Consider the following 20,667-nt stretch of genomic DNA (forward strand, 5'->3'; position numbering starts at 1 on the left):
AGAGTCGGTGATGCCATCCAGCCATCTCATTCTCTGTCGTCCCCTTCTCCTCCTGCCCCCAATCCCTCCCAGCATCAGAGTCTTTTCAAGTGAGTCAACTCTTCGCATGAGGTGGCCAAAGTATTGGAGTTTCAGCTTTAGCATCAGTCCTTCCAATGAACACCCAGGATTGATCTCCTTTAAGATGGACTGGTTGGATCTCCTTGCAGTCCAAGGGACTCTCAAGAGTCTTCTCCAGCACCACAGTTCAAAAGCATCAATTCTTCGGCGATCAGCTTTCTTCACAGTCCAACTCTCACATCTATACATGACCACTGGAAAAACCATAGCCTTGACTAGATGGACATTTGTTGGCAGAGTAATGTCTCTGCTTTTTAATATACTATCTAGGTTGGTCATAACTTCCTTCCAAAGTGTAAGCGTCTTTTAATTTCCTGGCTGCAGTCAGCATCCATAGTGATTTTGGAGCCCCCCAAAATAAAGTCTGACACTGTTTCCACTGTTTCCCTATCTATTTGCCATGAAGTGATGGGACCAGATGCCATGATCTTTGTTTTCTGAATGTTGAGCTTCAAGCCAACCTTTTCACTCTCCTCTTTCACTTTCATCAAGAGGCTTTTGAATTTCACTTTCTGCCATAAGGGTAGTGTCATCTGCATGTCTGAGGTTATTGATATTTCTCCCAGCAATCTTGATTCCAGGAAGCACAAGCAATCTTATGCTTCTTCCAGTCCAGCGTTTCTCATGATGTACTCTGCACATAAATTAAATTTTATTGAAACAAAAAAAATATTGTGACAATATCCAAATCTAAACACTAAAATGAAGTAGGATTTACAAAGTAGGATTTAACTTATAAATAGACTTAATTTCTACTGTGCTGTCTAAATTTTAACAGAAAAATAAGATGAAATTTGGCTGAAAGAAGTAATATACCTTGAATACTATGAAAAAGAGAAAAGAAAGTGAAGTCGCTCATGTTGTGTCTGACTCTTTGCAACCCCATGGGCTATAACCTACCAGACTCCTCCATCCATGGAATTTTCCAGGCAAGAGTACTGGAATGGGTTGCTATTTCCTTCTCCAGGGGATCTTCCTGTGAATACTATGAGATTTTTAGTAATCTTCTTTTACAAATGTTATAATTTTTTCAGATTACTAAAATGCTATTTAAATTAATATAACTAATGAAGAAAGATGATTTTGGTCTGTTTAATACTAGCATGATGAGTGTAAGCATTGTTAGTAAATATCTAATAATTGTTAGTGAAAACCTAATATGCAATAATTGATACCTTCCAAAAGCATCTACTGGATAAATGTTTTCCTATCCTTCAGTTCAGTTCAGTTCAGTTGCTCAGTCGTGTCCGACTCTCCGCGACCCCATGAATCACAGCACGCCAGGCCTCCCTGTCCATCACCAACTCCCGGAGTTCACTCAAACTCATGTCCACAGAGTCGGTGATGCCATCCAGCCGCTTGCTCCTTGGAAGGAAAGTTATGACCAACCTTGATAGTATATTTAAAAGCAGAGACATTACTTTGCCAACCAAGGTCCGTCTAGTCAAGGCAATGGTTTTTCCCGTGGTCATGTATGGATGTGAGAGTTGGACTGTGAAGAAAGCTGATCGCCGAAGAATCGATGCTTTTGAACTGTGGTGTTGGAGAAGACTCTTGAGCGTCCCTTATACTGCAAGGAGATCCAACCAGTCTATTCTAAAGGAGATCAATCCTGGATGTTCATTGGAGGGACTGATGCTAAAGCTGAAACTGCAATACTTTGGCCGCCTCATGCGACGAGTTGACTCACTGGAAAAGACTCTGATGCTGGGAAAGGTTGGGGGCGGGAGGAGAAGGGGACGACGGAGAATGAGATGGCTGGATGGCATCACCGACTCCTATCCTTACTATAAAAAAATATATATTCTCTTGCAAAATGAAGCACTTTGAAGCTTTTCAAATACAACAGAAAAATTATTTCAATGAGAATTCTATTCCTGGGTTGTAACAGAGCCTATTTTATACTTTTTAATTTGTATTTATATATTATGTTTTCATATTGCATTTTATGGGTTTCAAAGTACTTTCACTCAATTAGACTTTCAGTGAAACCTTGGAAAGTTGTTAGGGCAAGCATACTTATCCTATTTACATATGAAAAAGCTGAGTCTCACAGAGCTTAAAGGTGCTTGTTCAAGGTTTTTCATGTGGTTGGCAGCAAAGGTAAGGGTGAAGTCTGTGCCCTTGCCACACCAGCCTGCCTTTTGTTGCCTCCCTTGTTCTCTGTAATGAATGTTGCCATTACAGTCAATTCGCTGATTAAACATCCTTTGATACTAAGGACCCAGTGTACTAAGCCATCTTCTGTAAGGGACTTAGTCATTTGCAGATTTTAGTATCCAGGAAGGTTCTCGGAACAACTGTGGTGGAATGGCAGGAAATCAAAGGATACTGAGTCAATCTAGATACAAGCTAAATTAATTTCCCTCTTTAATGACAGACTAATATAAGATTCAGGCTTCCCTGGTGGCTCAGTGGTAAAGAATCTGCCTGCCAATTCAAGAGATGTAGGTTCAATCCCTGGGTTGGGAAGATCTCCTGATCCAGGAGAAGGAAATGGCAACCACCTCCAGAATTCTTGCCTGGAGAATCTCAGGGACAGAGCAGCTTGGCGGGTTATGGTTCACAGGATTTAGCCACTAAACAACAACAAGATGAGATTTAAGTGAATTCTAAATATGGAGTTACAAAATTAAATCTTTGGTTACCATGAATTGAAGAATAGTGTACAAAGTAACAATGACAGAGATGAAGTAAGTAAAACTGATTTATTTTCCCCTTCTGTTTCCTGGGACCCAAAGATAGGACAACTACATTGTAAAAATAACAAATCCTGAAAAATACAGAAGGTGGAAAAAGAAGAAAAAGTTACTCTAATCTCACTATTCTAGGATAACTTCTGTGAACATTTTTACATAGACTTTTCTCCTATTGTTTTACCAACACATATTTTTACATAGTTGAGGTCATGTAATTTACAGTTTTTTCCATCAAAGAGAGTTAACATAAAAAGTACACTTCCCAGTTATTATACAATCTTGATAATATTGAAAGCTGCTGTGGATGATTTAATTTTAAATCTTTCCTATACCATTATTGTTAAAATAGATTCATACACATTTTACTGCATTTATGAAAAATATTTTCTAAACTTTGAATTATTTCTCCAGTAGAGATTCGGACATGACTGAGCGACTTCACTTTCACTTTTCACTTTCATGCATTGGACAAGGAAATGGCAACCCACTCCAGTGTTCTTGCCTGGAGAATCCCAGGGATGGGGGAGCCTGGTGGGCTGCCATCTCTGGGGTCGCACAGAGTCGGACACTAGTGAAGTGACTTAGCAGCAGCAGCAGCAGAGATATCCAAGAATGGAGTTATTTGGTCAAAATATATGAACAGTTTAGTCTCTGAAGATATACTAATAGATTATTTTCTAAAACAATGTTCATTCTTATCAGTAAAATATGGAAAAATGTCATTTCACCTTAAAAAATACATAGGTCCATGGTATTCTTATATTCTTTTTTCCAAGGGAGAAATATTTTGTTATTTTTCTTTGATTATTAAAATAATATCAAACATTGCAAAAAAGTTTAGATTATACAAAAAGGTTTTATAAAGTGAAATCTACATCTAAGCTACTGTCCTTATCTAATTAAATATGATAAACTATTTTTTAAAATTTTGGCTGCACTGCATGACATACAGGGATCTTAGTTCCTCCCCGCCCACCCACCATGGATTGAATCTGTAACCTCTGCATTGGAGGCAAAGAATATTAAGCACTGAACCACCAGGGGAGTAATTAATGTTAACTGGCATAAATCTATGTCACCACTTTTGATAGGTAGACAGTATTCCATTGTATGAACATACCATAATTTATGTAATCAGTCTTCAGTGAAAGACATATTGTTTCAAGTTTTTTAAAAATTATAAACAAAACTGAATCTGCTGCAAAATTATATCACTGAGGGCAGACCGTTTAGTTTCTCAAAGTCGTATTCTCCTAACCTGGTAAAAGTCAAGTGACTTAATGTATAAGCAGCTAAAATAAACTGTCTTATAGAGCTGCCCAAGACCTGACTTTACCCCAGTCGCAATATTAAATGGTGTGCAGCAAATTGGAAATCCTATGACTCGGGAGTACATATTAGTTTTCTATTGCTACTATAAAAAATGACCACAAATAGTGCTGTGCTAAGTTGCTTCCGGAGAAGGCAATGGCAAGCCACTCCAGTACTCTTGCCTAGAAAATCCCATGGATGGAGGAGCCTGGTAGGCTGCAGTCCATGGGGTCGCTAAGGGTCGGACTCGACTGAGCGACTTCACTTTCACTTTTCACACATTGGAGAAGGAAATGGCAACCCACTCCAGTGTTCTTGCCTGGAGAATCCCAGGGACGGGGGAGCCTGGTGGGCTTCCATCTGTGGGGTCACACAGAGTCGGACACGACTGATGTGACTTAGCAGCAGCAGCAGCAGCAAGTTGCTTCAGTTGGGTCTGACTCTTTGTGATCCTATGGACCACACCCCACCAGACTCCTCTGTCCATGAGATTATCCAGGCAAGAATGAATACTGGTGTGATGTACTGTACCCTCTTGCAGGGGATCTTCCCAACCCATGGGTTGAACCTGTGACTCTTACATCTCCTGCATTTGCAGGCAGGTTCTTTACCACTGGTGCCACAAAAACAGATTTATTGTCTGAGAGTTGTGAAGGTCAGCTGACTAAAGTCATCTGTAGGACTGAGTTTCTTAGAGAGGCTGTAGGGGAGAATCCATTTCCTTTACTTTCCCAGCTTCTATATGCTGCTTGCATTCCTTGACTTATGGCCCATGACGCTGTGACCTCTGCTACCGGAGTCACATTTCTCTCTCTCTGATACTCCCGTCTCCCTCTTATGGAGACCCCTGTGACTACACTGGGTCCAGTATATAAAATTCCCATCTCAAGATTTTTAGTTTAACCATATTAGCAAAGTCCCTTTTCCATGAAAAGTAGTATCAGTTCAGTTGCTCAGCCGTGTCCTACTCTTTGTGACCTCATGGACTGCAGCATGCCAGGCCTCCCTGTCCATCACCAACTCCCAGAGTTTACTCAAACTCATGCCCATTGAGTCAGTGATGCCATCCAACCATCTCATCCTTTGTCGTCCCCTTCTCCTCCCACCTTCAATCTTTCCCAGCATCAGGGTTTTTACTAATGAGTTGGCCCTTTGCATCAGGTGGCCAAAGTATTGGAGCTTCAGCTTCAGCATCAGTCCTTCCAATGAAAAGTAATATATTCACGGATTTAAGGGACTGGGGTTTGGATCTTTTATTCTATCTACACAAAGCAGTTATCTAAACTTGAGTCTGTGCTCCTTCACTTTAGAGTTTGGAATTACTTAATTCATATGAACCTGCCAAGTTGCTTCAGTGTACCGGGGTAAAATTGGGTCTTAGGCCACTCTATAATTCTTTTATTAGCTGCTTATAAATTAACTCATTTGAAGTTTACCAGGTTAGGAAAACAAGTCTTTGCAATCCCAAGGACTGTAACCCACCAGGCTACTCTGTCCATTGGATTTTCAGGCAAGAATATTGGAGCGGTTGGGAAGATCTCCTGGAGAAGGAAACGGCAACCCACTCCAGTACTCTTGCCTGGAGAATCCCATGGACAGAGGAGCCTGGTAGGCTACGTCCATGGGGTCACAAAGAGTCGGACACGACTGAGCGACTTCACTTCACTTGACATACCCTCCTCTAGGGGATCTTCCCGATGCAGGGATCAAACCCACATCTCTTATGTCTCCTTCATTGACAGGTGAGTTCTTTATACCTGGCACCACCTGGGAAGTCCTGCGTCATCTTCTAATCTGTAAAATAAAGCAAAGAATATTTTCCATCTAGGGTGGTGATGAGGATAATTAAATCATATGTGATGTTTTCAGTTTAATGCCAAACACTTAAAAGAACACTTAGAACAGTAACTGGTGCACAGGAAAAATCTAGAACTTAGTTCCATTCCGTCGCTCAGTCGTGTCCGACACTTTGCGACCCCGTGGACTGTAGCCTACCAGGCTTCTCCGTCCATGGGATTCTCCAGGCAAGAATACTGGAGTGGATTACCGTTTCCTTCTCCAGGGGATCTTCCCGACCCAGGGATCGAACCCGGGTCTCCCGCATTGGAGGCAGACGCGTTAACCTCTGAGCCACCAGGGAAGCCCCAGAACTTAGTTATCATTATACAATTACTGAGACCAATGAGTTGCATTATTATTATCTTTATATGTATCTTGGAACCTACTTGATACTGACGGGTGAGGAAAGCTCTGATGTATCTTTAATTTAGCATTTGTTTCATCAACTTTCTGTTTTCTCTTTTACTTTTCAACTGCTTTGGGGGAAAAGCACTGAATATATATTTATATTTTAAGTATATTCTGAACAGTCCAGTGATTATTTAATTTAAATTAATATTCGTCTTTTTCCTCCAAAGACTGTGAGAATATGAGAACATTGCAACAAAATGCAATTATATGAAATTATTTATCCAGTTGTACACATCTTTTTCCTACTAGATTTTACATTCATAGTAGCTGAAGCTAGGACCTCCAAGTGCATATTAATTTGGTGCCCTGAAATTGTAGGGGGGAAATGTACCTATGTGCATTTTTCTGTTACAGCTTTCCTTCAATATCTGAAGAACCCATTATTCCAAGGAGCAAAGACCCTCCTAAACTGAGTTTTTTCATCTTAATTAAAATTAGGTAATTTTTTCTCTACTTTGTTGCATATTCTTTATAGCTTTGTTATGCAATGTGTGATCTATGGATGAGCAGCATTAACTGGAAACTCATTGGAAATGAAGACTCTCAGGCCCCATCTCAGACCAACTGAATCAGGATCTGTTTTTTTTTCCTAACAAGATCCCCATGTGATTCTATGCAAATTTAACAGTTGAGAACTATTACCTTCCAGTAAAATCAGAAGATACAATCATGCAAAATAAATTAAAGCATAAAATGTGCCAACAATACCATCTAACTAATGGAAAACCTTATTAAGATTTTGGCATATACGAATTTCCAAAAAAACCATGCCAAGCATATTGTTTGTGACCCACTCTTTCTCTACTGCACTGTGAACATGTTAACATAATTAAAATTTTTTTAAATTTGATTTTGCATTGGAGTATAGTTAATTTTCAGTGTTTTGTTAGTTTCTGGTGTACAGCAAAGTATATATATATATATAGTTATAAAGTACATATAGTTATATATATACATGTTGCTGTTGTTTAGCTGCTAAGTTGTATTCGACTCTTGCAACTCCATGGACTGTAGCCCGCCAGGTTCTTCTGTCCATGGGATTTCCCATGTGAGAAATGGAGTGTTTCCTGCCACATCAGTGAACAAGGATGTCACAGTCGTCAGCGATTCCAGCCCGCCAGGGCACAACAGAAGGAGAAGAGCTGCACCATCTGGCAGCCATTAGGCTGCAACCAGGCCCTACAGCGAGCACCGAGGTACTCAGGATATGAAAAAAACACAGAATACTGGCCTCAGGATAACTAAGATGCATATGAAAGCAATGGTTTCAGTGAGCCCAGACTCTTGCATCTTCCCACACATAGAAAAATGCTACATTCTTTAAGGTGGGATATCTGGTTTTCTTTCATTCACAAAAATACTTTTGATGTTCAGACTACCTGCACTTTGTTGCAAACTTCTACCACTCCCCCATCCCACCGCCTCCAAGCAATTCTCTCAGGGCTACTTGCGATGCTCCCTCCCAGCCTGAAGTCCTAAAAATTTCCGCCAAATAAAACATGACTCTCAACTTTCAGACTGTGACTATCTTTTAAGTCAACACAGGCAAGAATACTGGAGTGGGTAGCCATTTCCTTCTCCAGGGCATCTTCCCCCAGGGACTGAACCTGCATCGCCTGCATTGGGAGGCGGGTGCTTTACCACTGAGCCACAGGGAAGCCTGTACCTCTACATATACCCATTCTTTTTCAGATTATTTTTCAACATAATTTTTAATGTTTGCATTGTATTGCCAATTTGTATTACACATGCAACTGTCACTTAATCATTCCTTTCTTGGTAGTCATTTAGGTAATTTTTAATATTTTTACTTTGAAAAACAGCTCTTGGGTGATGAACATCCTTGTAATGCAAAGCTTATGACTGTCTGATTCAAATCGTAATACTGCTATTTACTAGCTGTGTGAACTTTCACAGGTTACTTGACCTCTCCTTGATTCAGCTTCATTTGTGAAGTCGGCACAGTAAAAAGCATCTCATACGGTTGTTTTAAGGATTTAAATATATGATTCATCTGAAGATCTTAGAACTGTATCTGGCACATTCTAAATGATTGTTATTCATCTTTTAACAAAATTATCATTATTAATCTTTATGAACACGGGACTATTTCCTTACAATTTTTTTCTAAATGCAAGAATACTTAGGTCACTAAGCTAGTTAACAGCAGAGGCAAAGATAACTGGATTTATCTCATTTTAATCTCCTCCCCCACTCCCCATCGTTCTGGACTAAAGTGCCCACCAAGCAAGTGTATGACCTGAAAAAATAAATATTCGTGGGAGGGTTGACAGCTGAGAGTAGGATCATTCAAAATCTTTTCTCTTTAGACAGATCTGTAAAACAGTGCAGTTTGGCAGCTGATATCCATAATAAGAAAGGGGAAATTATTTTGATGTAAACTTCAATCAACCCAGAAAACAACTGATTTTCCTGGGAGCAGGACAGAGCGAACCTATGGTTTCCATGGTTACAGATCGCGCTGCGTCTGGGGTCCCCTCTCCCTATACTGCGCAAGCGCACAGAGCTGCCTTAGCTGCCCGGCGCCTTTGGTTTCGAAGAGAAAGCTCCTCCCTCTCCTTTCGCCGTTGTCCTATCATCTTCTCCCTTTGCCTGGTCCACGCGCGCCGGTGTCCGTGACGCAGTATTCACGCGCCCGTGTCGTTTAGAGCCGCGACGCTGAACATGGCGCGTTCCTAGAAGCCGCTTTCGGCATCAGTAGGCGGCGGCGTGTGGACTGGAAGCGTGGGGCGCAGAAGCAGCCGACGCCGCTTCGTGTTGGGGCGTGGAAGCGGGAGAGACCGGCTATTCCGGACCGAACCGAACAGTGAGGCCCAGGCTTGAGAGCCTCAGAGCGCGCGCCTGCGGAAGGGAGGAGTGGGCTGGGCAGCGCAGACCTGAGAGGCGAGGGAAGAACGTGTGGCTGTTGGGAGGCCAGGCATAGCAGTAGCGAGAAGAGGGCGGCCTGCAGGCTTGGCTCTCTGTTACTTTAAGGACCCCCGGGAGCTCGAGGTTGCCCCAGTAAGCCTGGCAGCGGGCAGCATGATCGCGGAGGAATCAGGGTCCGGGGAAGCAGGGACTGGGTGTCAAAATGAGGACGTGGGGTGCTCATGGTGGCTGCGGTTGCGGGTTAGGGTGGTGCATTTGCCCTTGGGGGATAGGTGGTGCTAATTTGCAGAGATCGTGGTCATCTTTAGTATAAAATCCCTGTATGTTTTTGCATATTGCATCCACGACATTGCTGCTAATAGCAATGCTGTGAAAGCTTTAATTGACTATTAGATCCTTGCTTGCCTCGAGAGAAAAAGTGAAGGAAGTTATATATTTTCATAGAGGACCTACCTACTTGCTAAGGTATGGCCGCCAATGCTCGAGCCCAGCTTCTTCGGTAGCTTTTGAGGGTATTTGTGATTCAGCAATACTATATTGAGGCCCATTGCATCTGTCATTTTTCTTTATCCTTTTGTGGACGTGGTGGTGCAAGAGGGCAGTATTATCTTTTCAGATTAACTTGACTACATAGGCAGGATTTCTGTATTGCCTCCTGGAGCCAAGATTGCAACTGACATCTCCCCTCCCCACCCCATTTGAACGAGCTCAGTTGTAGTGCGGTAGTGTCCTTGCAGTTAATCTATTCTTCAGAAGGGAATAAGGAAGAGCAGTTTACATCCGTAATGCTTTTAATTTTTTTTCGCGGATTGCGAGTTCATTCCTTCATTTTCACTTTATTTCAGACTTCTCTATTCAGTACTGAGGCTTCAGGTTAAAGGCGGTGTGACTACGACATCCTTTTCATGACATTTCCTTGCATCTTTTGTCACTAAAGAAGCTTTCTGTGAAATTAGACTGAATATCTCTCCCTATTGGTGTAATAGGACTGTGGAATTTTCCCCCTGTAACTCCTAAGACAGGGAATAGAAGAAACAGTTTAATTATAGCAGTGATTTGTGGCAATATATTACAGTCTTAGGGAAGCTGGACTGTCTCTGCCCTAGTTACACTTCCTAAAGCAGAAGGAAATACTCAACACAAATGAATTTAGTTGTGATAATAATCATTGGGGGTTCTAAATTAATAGGTGAAGATTATTCAGGATCAAACCTGAATGCAAAAGAATTCTTGTAGAAACTTGGCAGTTAGAGTGTACTGAAAATCTTTCTAGAGATAAGTATGTGTGTTTTTCCAGAAATCTTCATAGTTTGAGACAGAAAATATGTTTGATTAGGTAGGTTTTAACCTTTGTGTTGTATATATGTATGTGTGTGTGTGTTTGTATTTAATCTTGGGCTTTTCCTAGTTTAGTGTTATTGATGACAGTTCCTTTCTTTTCCTGTCTGCACCAAATGGAGACTGTCACTTAATTTCAGAGTGTTTTAGGAAACAGCAAGACACATTTTGGGCAGGTGTGAATCTGGAGTGTTTTTGCTTGGTTTTCCAAATATCAGGCTGATTACAGATACGTCGACAGTAAGCTTTGTAGAACTTGAGCTGGAACAGCGTTCTACACTTGCTGCTCAAAATGTGGTGTATGGCATGATCTGAAAGTTTGTTAGAAGTGTACACTCTCCAGCTTAACCCAGACCTACTGAATCAGAATCTGCATTTTAACAAGCTTTCCAGATGACGTGAATGTACATTATAGCCTGAAGCACACTACATTGGTTGGTAAAAGTTGAAGACCAAGGTCACGCACAAACCTGCATAAAAATTACAGCACTTTTTATTTTTAATCTGAGGTGATCTTATGCTGTGTATCAAGTCTGGTTTGCTGGTTGAAGCAACTAAAGGCCCAGCAGTGCTAAATGACTTGCATAAGGTCACATATTATCTAAATTTTTAACTCAGGTTCTGATTCACTATAATGCATTTCTTTTGCTAGTTACTGCTAGAGTTCACCTTATCAAAACTGAACTGAAGCATTCATGAATGACAGCTAGGTATTCATTCAGTTACAAACATTTATTGACTAATGGAAAGGCAGCCTACTAACCCTGGATATCTTTAGTAATTACCCTTGTCTCCCATGGTGGTTATTGGCCCACCACCTCCTTCCTTCCTTCCTCTTTCCTGGGTAATCTTGGCCTCTGCTTCACAGGGGAAATGCTGGGAACGTCATTGCTTTTGCCCTCTGTCACCCACTTACTCGTCCACCTTTATCTGTTCATTTCTAATTGTGCTCTGGATTTTTTTTTCCTCAGGGACAGTGTTTACTTGATGTATTGGTTTGCTAGGGCTGACATAACAAAAAGCAGAGACTGGGTGGCTTAAACAACAGAAATTTGTTTTCTCACAGTTCTGGAGGCTGGAAACCCAAGACCAAGGTTAGTGCAGAATTGATTTCTTCTGAGGCCTCTCTCCTTGCATTACATACGACCACTCTTTTTGCCTCTTTACATGGCTGAACCTTTGAGCACTAGAACCTCTAATGTCTCTTTTCCTCTTTAAAGCACCAGTCACACTGGATGAGAGGCCACTTAACTTAATCACATCTTCAAAAATCTTATCTTCAATATTAGGGATACTGAGGGTTAGGGCTCCAGCATACGAATTTTGGGGAATACAGTCCATAACACTTGGTTATCCATTTTACTCTCAACTGGTTCTAACTTACTAGGATTTAAATGCACTGCACTCATCTTAAATACACTCTTTACACTCTAGATTCCTCTTCAGTTTTATCTGTAATAATTTTTCTTAAGTTTCTTGAGCTGTCTATATTCATTTTCTCCACCTTCCTGTTACTTGTTTATTTTTCAATGTGTTGAAGGCTGGCATCTGTTGCAGTCACTGAATTGGATGGGGTGATGGTCACTGTTGATCTTTTTAGCCTGAAATCTAATGCAGTCTTGTAAATCTTTTGACATTTTGACTTGAATTTCCCCCTTGAAATTCTTTACGTGTCTGTGCCACTGTAGTCTGCTTATATCCCTTCTATACCTTGGTCAGTCTTTCCTTGGTATATTTTCTCTCTTCTCTGGCCACTTAAATATTCATTTCACTCTGGGGCACTATCTTCTGCTTCTCTGCCTACTCTATGTGAAGGATTTCATCTGTTATGACTTCAACTTCTGTCCTTATTTTGATGACTCCCAAATCTCTGTTCAGCATACATCACTCAAGCACTGACACACTGTGGTTGTTGTAAGACACCTTAAACTCATGTCAGAAAAACTATGTATCTCACACTTTCTGAAGTTGTGATTCTTGTGTACGACTCATCACTCACTTGGAGACACCCAGAATCTTAACTCTTCCCTGTTATTACGTTGATGGGCTGACCGTCCCCTACTTTCCTATATAATAATTAACCAAATTTTGTTTTACCTCCTTCATCTATTTTTGGTTCAGATTATCAGTATTATCTAAACTTCTGTGTAAACCTTCTAAAAAATTTCCTTGCTTCTGACAGTGCACCACCCCTCCATACCCTTTCTTTTTCTGTAGGTTGATTGTACTGTTTTTCTGCAGTCCTTTTATGCAGGCATTCAGATAAAAATCCAAACTGCCAGGCTTAGGAAATAGAGACATTAATGCTTTGGGTCTTGCTTGCTCTTTGCTTTTACCTTCTGTTAGTTCTGCCTCACATTCTTTTGTCATGCTGAATTGTTTGCAGTTCTTCAGAAGTGTTTGATGTTTTTTTCAAGTTGAGATGTTGTATGTTGTGTGTCTTCTGCCTCAAGCATACCCATCCCCTGTCTGACGAATACTGGTGTGTGCTCATCTGGGTAACTCCTACTCAGCACAAATGTGGCCTTGCTCTCTGGGAAGCTTTCCCCAGTGTTCCTAGGGGGAGTTAGGTCATCTGAGTGTTCTTCCATAACAGCTTAGTGTAGCTTTTATAATGTCTTGTTTTGCAGTTGTCTTTTTTCCTCTCTAGACTTGAATGCAAGGACTCTCTTATTTATTTCTCAGAGTAGTTCCTGCTTTACTGCTGAATACTGTGAATGGAATTCGAATAAGCAGAAAGTTGAAAAAAATGTGAATGTTGCATATTCTGGAGGTTAGACTGAGTGAGTTTGAAATGTCAAAGACTTAGGTTAGTTTTTGTGACTTTACACAGCTGTACAGAGAGATTGGGATTTAATCATTGGATTCATTTATTTAACAAATATTTATTCATCATTCTGTTTTGTGCCAGGTACTACTTCTAGATTTTGGTGACATACCTTTGAACAAGTCGAAGTCCCTGGTCTCTAGATCTTATATTATAATCGGGATTCTGGACAATAGAAACATATATATTAGAATATCAGTTAAAAATATTAAAGTGGAAGATTAGAAAATGGAAGGATATTCAGACTAGAGTTTCTTGATTGAAGGGAAAGCTATTTTATATTTTAGATTAGGCAGTCAGGGAAGACTTAATTGATTAGTTGACAGTTTGAGCAGAAACTGGATTGAAGCTAAACAGCAAGACATGCTGATAGCTAGAGGCAAGAATTTTCCAGCCAGAGGGAACACATTCTACAGGGGGACGATAAGATATATTTTATGTATCCATTCCATTAAAGATGGGTAGTGTATTGTCAAGCTCTTACTGTAGACAAGGCCAAGGCAGACGCCCTTACCCTCTTCTCTTCCTTGCATGCCTCTGCAGGAGTTTCTTTAGTTACAGTATCAAGCGGGGAACTGCTGGGTGTGGGATATTGCTTGATCATAGGATACATAAGCACACACACACCCACGCGCCCCACACAGACACGTTTCACTCCTAGTAACAAGACTGCTCTCCGAAGTGTCTGTACTAACGTATACTACTAGCAGCAGTACTTAGAGGTTTCTGCTCACATATGTTCTTGCAAGACTTTGTATTGTCAGACTTTGTAATTTTTGCCAGTCTGATGATTATAAAGTAATATCTCAGTTAAAAAAAAAGTTCCTCATAGCCAGTGAGGCTATCTTTCTGTCCTGATACTTACTTACCATTTGACTTTTCCCATCTGTGAATTGTTTCTATATATCCCTCATCCTGTTTTTTATTTCTTGTTTTGTTGATTTACAGACATTCCATATATATTTTATATAGTAATCCTTTATCTTTTTAGTCATTTACAATTTCTTCTAATATTAAGCTTTTTGTGTTTTCATTGACTGTTAATTTTGGTTTTCAGTTTTGCTGTAATATTTATCAGGAAGATAAGCTATAGTCTTTATTGTATTTTGGTTCTCAAGTCTAAACATTTTTAAAAAACAGTTAATTTCACTTGGTATTTGATAATAGTCCGATTAAAAGAAAAAATTGGGTGATCAATAGAGAGTATGGGGTTGTGATGGGAGGCTTGAATTCTAAATTCCCAGAAATGTCCCTAATTTGCCTGTGACCATACTGGATTCACAATTTATCTCTTTTACCTTTTGAATGCAGTTTCTTGGCCAGTAAAACAGAATGCTTAAATTAGGTGTATTTACTGTTGAGAGAAGTGGCATGGGTGGCTCCAAGGTGATAGGAAATTATTTTAATGATGCAAAATATTATCTTAGTGATGAAATGTAGAACAGTTGTTAATTCTGAAGATGCTACTGGGCATACAGCCTATACATGTTTTAATGAGTGAATTTTCATAAATACAAATGACTCTTCAGGCTAAACTGTCACAACAAGATTATGAGATTCTTCTGCGACGAATCATATGATATCCTGGATCAGTAATTGGAAACTACTAGTCAAAGATACATACGTTTGTAGAGGACTGATGATCCCTTAACAGTTAGCAAAAAGTTTTGACTCAAACTTGGTCAGTTATGGTCTGTTAAATTTGGGCTGTGCTATTATTCCCAAAGAACAGTATCTTGTCCAGAATCACAGTTTTTCCTTCTTATTTCTTTGGCATCAGACAAGGAACTTTAAAACCAGTAGCATAATTGCTGTCCTTTAGTAGTTTTTATACAAAATGTGTATTTTTTTTCTTTCACCTAGAGAGAGATCAAAGGAGGTGGTGGTGACACTAGCTGGGGCCTCACTGCTTAGCATTACCTTGGTGGGTGTCACTGTTGTTTAGGAAGAGTTCCTTAACTTTTTTAATGAGGATGTGTTCAGTCATGGGCACTCCCATGTATACCAAACAGGCAAAAGAGTTACTGGTGGTTTTCAATGCCATTTTACTAAAAACTCCCAGTACAACACGAATACGCGGGTTTACTGGATAGGACTTCTCTCACAGCTGCATCCCGGCCCTGTAAACTGCCTTTCTACATGCTGTACAGGTTACACATTTATTTCCGTGTCTCTACCCACTAGAATATACTCTTCATAAGAACGGACTTGTTTTTTTTTTTTGGCCTTTTTAGTACGTTGTTGTATCCTAAGTGCCTAGAATAATGTCTGGCATTTGCAGGTATTCAGTAAGTATTTGAATGAATGAATGTGGAAAAGTCTAATGATAAACCAGTAAGTATGAGAAACCTGATAAAGGGCACAGGATTAGAACAAAGGATGTTGGATATTCCCAGTGAAAAGCCCTGTTAACTTTTATTGGCTCAGTGTGCCCCGTTTCAGTAGCTGACAATGTTGAGTGAACTGTTTGTTCATTTGTTGCTTCATTGTTTTTTAGCCCTGCAGCAGACTGTTTACCTTGGTAGTATCTTTTGTAGATATCTCTCTCTCTACTGTGATGTAATTCCTATACTTCCAGAAGCATTGTTGTTTCTTTCACCTCTTTTTCACCTTTTCTGAAAGCCTGCCTTCCACTCTTAGAAACTGCAGTCACGTTATTGCTTTAAATTCCTCAAACATTTACTGAGCATTTACTACATCCTTGGCACATTATTTTAGGTGCAGGCAGGTATAGATGGATAAGACACAGTTCTCGCCTTTATGCAGCTCCTAATTTTGTAGGTGGGACTTAAGTTAACAAGGAAACAGATGTAGTAATAGAGGTGTGTTCTGGGTAAGAATGGGGTGGGGGAAGGAGCACTCTGCATCTAATGCAGGTGAAAACTCCCAGAGTGGGTGCTGTCGGGGGTGAGCACTAGCTCTCATATTCTCTGTGCCGTGGTCCATTAGCTGCCATTTAAAAAACATACATAGAAGTAGGTGGGATTGTATGATGAACGCTGTCTGCTCACCGCCCAGCTTTCACAGTCGCAGCTCGTGAGCAGTCTTATTTCATCCTACCTCCACCTACTTCCCCTCTAACTGTGCTGGTTGTGCTGTCTAGAAGCTTGGTCAGATTCAAATTTAACTATTATTTTTTTGGCACACTGCTTTAAGAGTTTGGTTCCTCACAGTAATAAAAATACCCATTTCTTTAAGCTTTTTAGTATGAGAACTTTTCTATTTTCATTACGTTGGAACTCTTCCCCTAGTTTTCACAGAAATTCATTTCTTCCTTTTCTTTGACACATCTTTCACTAGTTTGCTTTTGACCGCAGGCAGTTTAGCAATTTTGTAATATTTCCTATCCATAATTCCTCCAGAATATGTTTTCTGCCTTCTGTTCTTCTTTTCATACACTTGAACTGTAGATCATGATTTGACTTGCAGGAATTTAACTGTCTGAAAAAATGACACCTTCCCCTCATCTCTCTGTAGTGGATATTCCAGTAATTTATGGTAAATGCTTCTTTGCTTATGTATTTCACCAAAAAGGCTACTCTTCATTCAAGTTATTTGCCTAGTGCCTATTCTTCCAGGAGGAAAATTGCAGCTTTCAAGTTATTATGTCACTCTCAATGGCTTGTATTTCGCCATTCTTCCTCTTTCTGAACATCTGTTCTGTCAAATGTGGACTACTGCAATGTTTGTCTCTTTAGGTGTTTTCATCCTGCTCCTCTTATCACTCTGCCTTTTCCTGTTCCACAGTTTCTCAGTCTTCTTTATGCTAAAACGTTGCTTATGAATATTACATTTTCTTAAGTTCTATCATTTTATTTTGTATGAAGCTCAAAAACATATCTTCATCTCACATTTTCTTTTGCTAGAGATGAGATTATTTTTCATGATGCAGCATTCAAGTAAAGAAGTAGAGACAGTGGTGTAAGGAAGTTTTCCTCCATTTTGCAGATGGTCGTCCTGGCCAGGTGGTCACTAAAGAAAATCGCAGTGTTCTTCTCTTCCCGGGTCATTGAGGGAAAGGGGTGCTTGGAACATACTCTTTGGGATGTGCTACTTACTTCTCACCATCAGGTGGCACTGCAGATTAACCGGTATATTTTTACATCCTAGCAGGACATTGGTAAAGGAGTATGTTGATATGGAAGATTTCATGGAACATGAAAAGACTTCAAAGTGGAATTAAAGATAAATACACTATTGCTAACAAGCACAAATTTAATTTCCTTTTATGTGATGAAAGTGTACAATATATATGTATGTGAAGCATTATGTAAAAGGAAAGTAATAAATCAAAAACTTTTTTTTGTTAGTTTCATTTTTCTCAGCCTGTTAAATATTTTAAACTCTTGACATCACTTCATAAGAATTTTTAGAGATGAATATTTGTAGTTAAAACTTTTCTAGGGGATCCTCCCAACCAAGGAATCAGACCCGAGTCTCCTGCATTGCAAAGTTTAGTAACAGGGATAAATAATCAGGTTCAGTTCAGTCGCTCAGTCGTCTCCGACTCTTTGCGACCCCTTGAACCGCAGCACCCCAGGCCTCCCTGTCCATCACCAACTCCCGGAGTCTACCCAAACCCCTGTCCATTGAGTCGGTGATGCTATCCAACCATCTCATCCTCTGTCGTCCCCTTTTCCTCCTGCCCTCAATCTTTCCCAGCATCAGGGTCTTTTCAAATGAGTCAGCTCTTCACATCAGGTGGCCAAAGTATTGGAATTTCAGCTTTAGCATCAGTCCTTCCAATGAACATCCAGGACTGATCTTCTTTAGGATGGACTGGCTGGATCTCCTTGCAGTCCACGGGACTCTCAGCAGTCTTCTCCAACACCACAGTTCAAAAGCATCAATTCTGTGACGCTCAGCTTTCTTTATAGTCTAACTCTCACATCCATACATGACCACTGGAAAAACCATAGCCTTGACTAGACGGACCTTTGTTGACAAAGTAATGTCTCTGCTTTTTAATATGCTGTCTAGGTTGGTCATAACTTTCCTTCCAAGGAGTAAACGTCTTTTAATTTCATGGCTGCAATCAGCATCTGCAGTGATTTTGGCGCCCAGAAAAATAAAGTCAGCCACTGTTTCCGCATCTGTTTGCCATGAAGTGATGGGACCGAATGCTATGATCTTAGTTTTCTGAATGTTGAGCTTTAAGCCAACTTTTTCACTCTCCTCTTTCACTTTCATCAAGAGGCTCTTTAGTTCTTCACTTTCTGCCATAAGGGTGGTGTCATCTGCATATTTGAGGTTATTGATATTTCTACCAGAAATCTTGATTCCAGCTTGTGCTTCTTCCAGCCCAGCATTTCTTGTGATGTACTCTGCATATAAGTTAAATAAGCAGGGTGACAGTATACAGCCTTGACGTACTCCTTTTCCTGTTTGGAACCAGTCTGTTGTTCCATGTCCAGTTCTAACTGTTGCTTCCTGACCTGTATACAGGTTTCTCAAGAGGCAGGTCAGGTGGTCTGGTATTCCCATCTCTTTCAGAATTTTCCACAGTTTATTATGATCCACACAGTTAAAGGCTTTGGCATAGTCAATGAAGCAGAAATAGGTGTTTTTCTGGAACTCTTTTGCTTTTTCAGTGATCCAGCGGATGTTGGCAATTTGATCTCTGGTTCCTCTCCGTTCCGTCGCTCAGTCGTGTCCGACTCTTTGCGACCCCGTGGACTGTCGCCTACCAGGCTTCTCCGTCCATGGGATTCTCCAGGCAAGAATACCGGAGTGGGTTACCGTTTCCTTCTCTTGTTCCTCTACCTTTTCTAAAACCAGCTTGAACATCTGGGAGTTCACGGTTCATGAAGGCTCAAAGTCCCCTGTATGAGGAGGATTGTCTTTTGGTAAACATTGCTATCACAGATCTAGGTAAATATGACAGAACTATTGCTTATTAACTCTTGCTACTGAAAACCAAGTTTGTAAGCTTTCTCCTGAATGTTTTGATGAGAGTGCACTTATTGACCACATTATCTACTTAAATGTGCATGTTTAATATATCACCATGATCTCTTGGTATGTGCTTGTCAAGAGAAATACATCATGATTTAAAGCTCTCGAGTTGGAATGTTTTAGGATTAAAGAAGAGATATCAAGCAAATATTCCCATGCAAATTTAGAATAAAGTGAAAATTCTTGGCCTTAAAAAAAATCATTTTTCATCATAAAAGTAAAATGTGTAGATTGTTAAAATCCTTCTACCTCCTGGGACTACTTTAGGACAGACTGTTTATAATTCTGTTTCTCGCTTGTCTTTATTGTTAGACATTTTTTATTTGTATAGCTTTTCTGTGTGTATTTTATGTAGAATTTTTTTATTTGACATTATAGATATCCTCTAATTACACAACAGAGTAAAAAAAGATCATTTTAAAAATTCTGATTGGTTTAGGATTTAAGCTTGGATTTCTACCACTAAGTAATTTGTAGGTCCTTTGAAACTCTTGAGTAGATAGAATATTTTAGGAGTAGAAAAGAGCAAGCACGGGAATATCTCCTCTCTTTCTTGTTGTTATATATGTTTTATTGTGTATTTTTTATCCCAAAGTAAATCAGTCTTTGACTGTCTGCATGACATCTCGTAGAGAATTTTTCAGTAGCTCTGATGGTTCTTTAACATAAAGGTATTTGGAGATATATGGAAGCATTTTGAGTCAAAACCATCTTTAGGAAGTGTTATTTATGTATACTGTGCAAGGATGCTAAACAACCTATAATGCACGTGTGGAGAAGAGTTTTCCTGTTGAGAAACTGAAATGAATTCAAATGGTGCAGTGTGGATTTGAATGGGACTAGCATCTCTGGAACTTTCCAGATTATTTCAGAAGTCTTATGTCCTTTAATCTTGCTTTAATTTCTTAAACTATTACTCTTTCTTGCTCTTATTAATATTACTTATTAATACTTCAGCCACATGTTTTTCATTTCTTCAGTTACTTTTCTTGGTGTCTTGCTAACTTTGGCATTTACATAGTTAGAGCACTAAAAGAAAATAACAGCTTAATTAAGGTATAATGCACAGACCGTGTAATTTACTCACTGCAAGTATACAATTCAGTGATTTTTAGTATATTCACAGAGTTATGCGATCATCACTAAAACAATTTTAGAACATTTCATCACCTCACATTGAAGTCACTCCACATGTTTCTCAGTTCTTTTTTATTTGTGGCTTGGTAGATCATGTCTTTGTAGCATTGAATAATATTCCATTGTCTTGATGCACCACAG

At 39.8% G+C, this 20,667-nt stretch overlaps 1 protein-coding gene across 4 annotated transcripts in view; it reads left to right on the plus strand.

Annotated features, from left to right (window-relative positions):
- The first annotated feature begins 9,049 nt into the window (after positions 1-9,049).
- The window catches only part of IPO11 (importin 11), a 203,585-nt gene continuing 191,967 nt past the window's right edge, over positions 9,050-20,667 (plus strand). For all 4 annotated transcript variants that reach the window (XR_016035238.1, XM_088827722.1, XM_055422006.2 and 1 more), the window contains exon 1: positions 9,050-9,207. The gene's annotated coding sequence lies outside the window, so the exon portion shown is untranslated. The remainder of the gene's footprint in view (positions 9,208-20,667) is intronic.

This window comes from Moschus berezovskii, chromosome 18 (assembly GCF_049115385.1).
Source record: "Moschus berezovskii isolate FMDL1 chromosome 18, NW_MosBer_1.0, whole genome shotgun sequence".
In the NCBI taxonomy this organism is placed as follows: Eukaryota; Metazoa; Chordata; class Mammalia; order Artiodactyla; family Moschidae; genus Moschus; species Moschus berezovskii.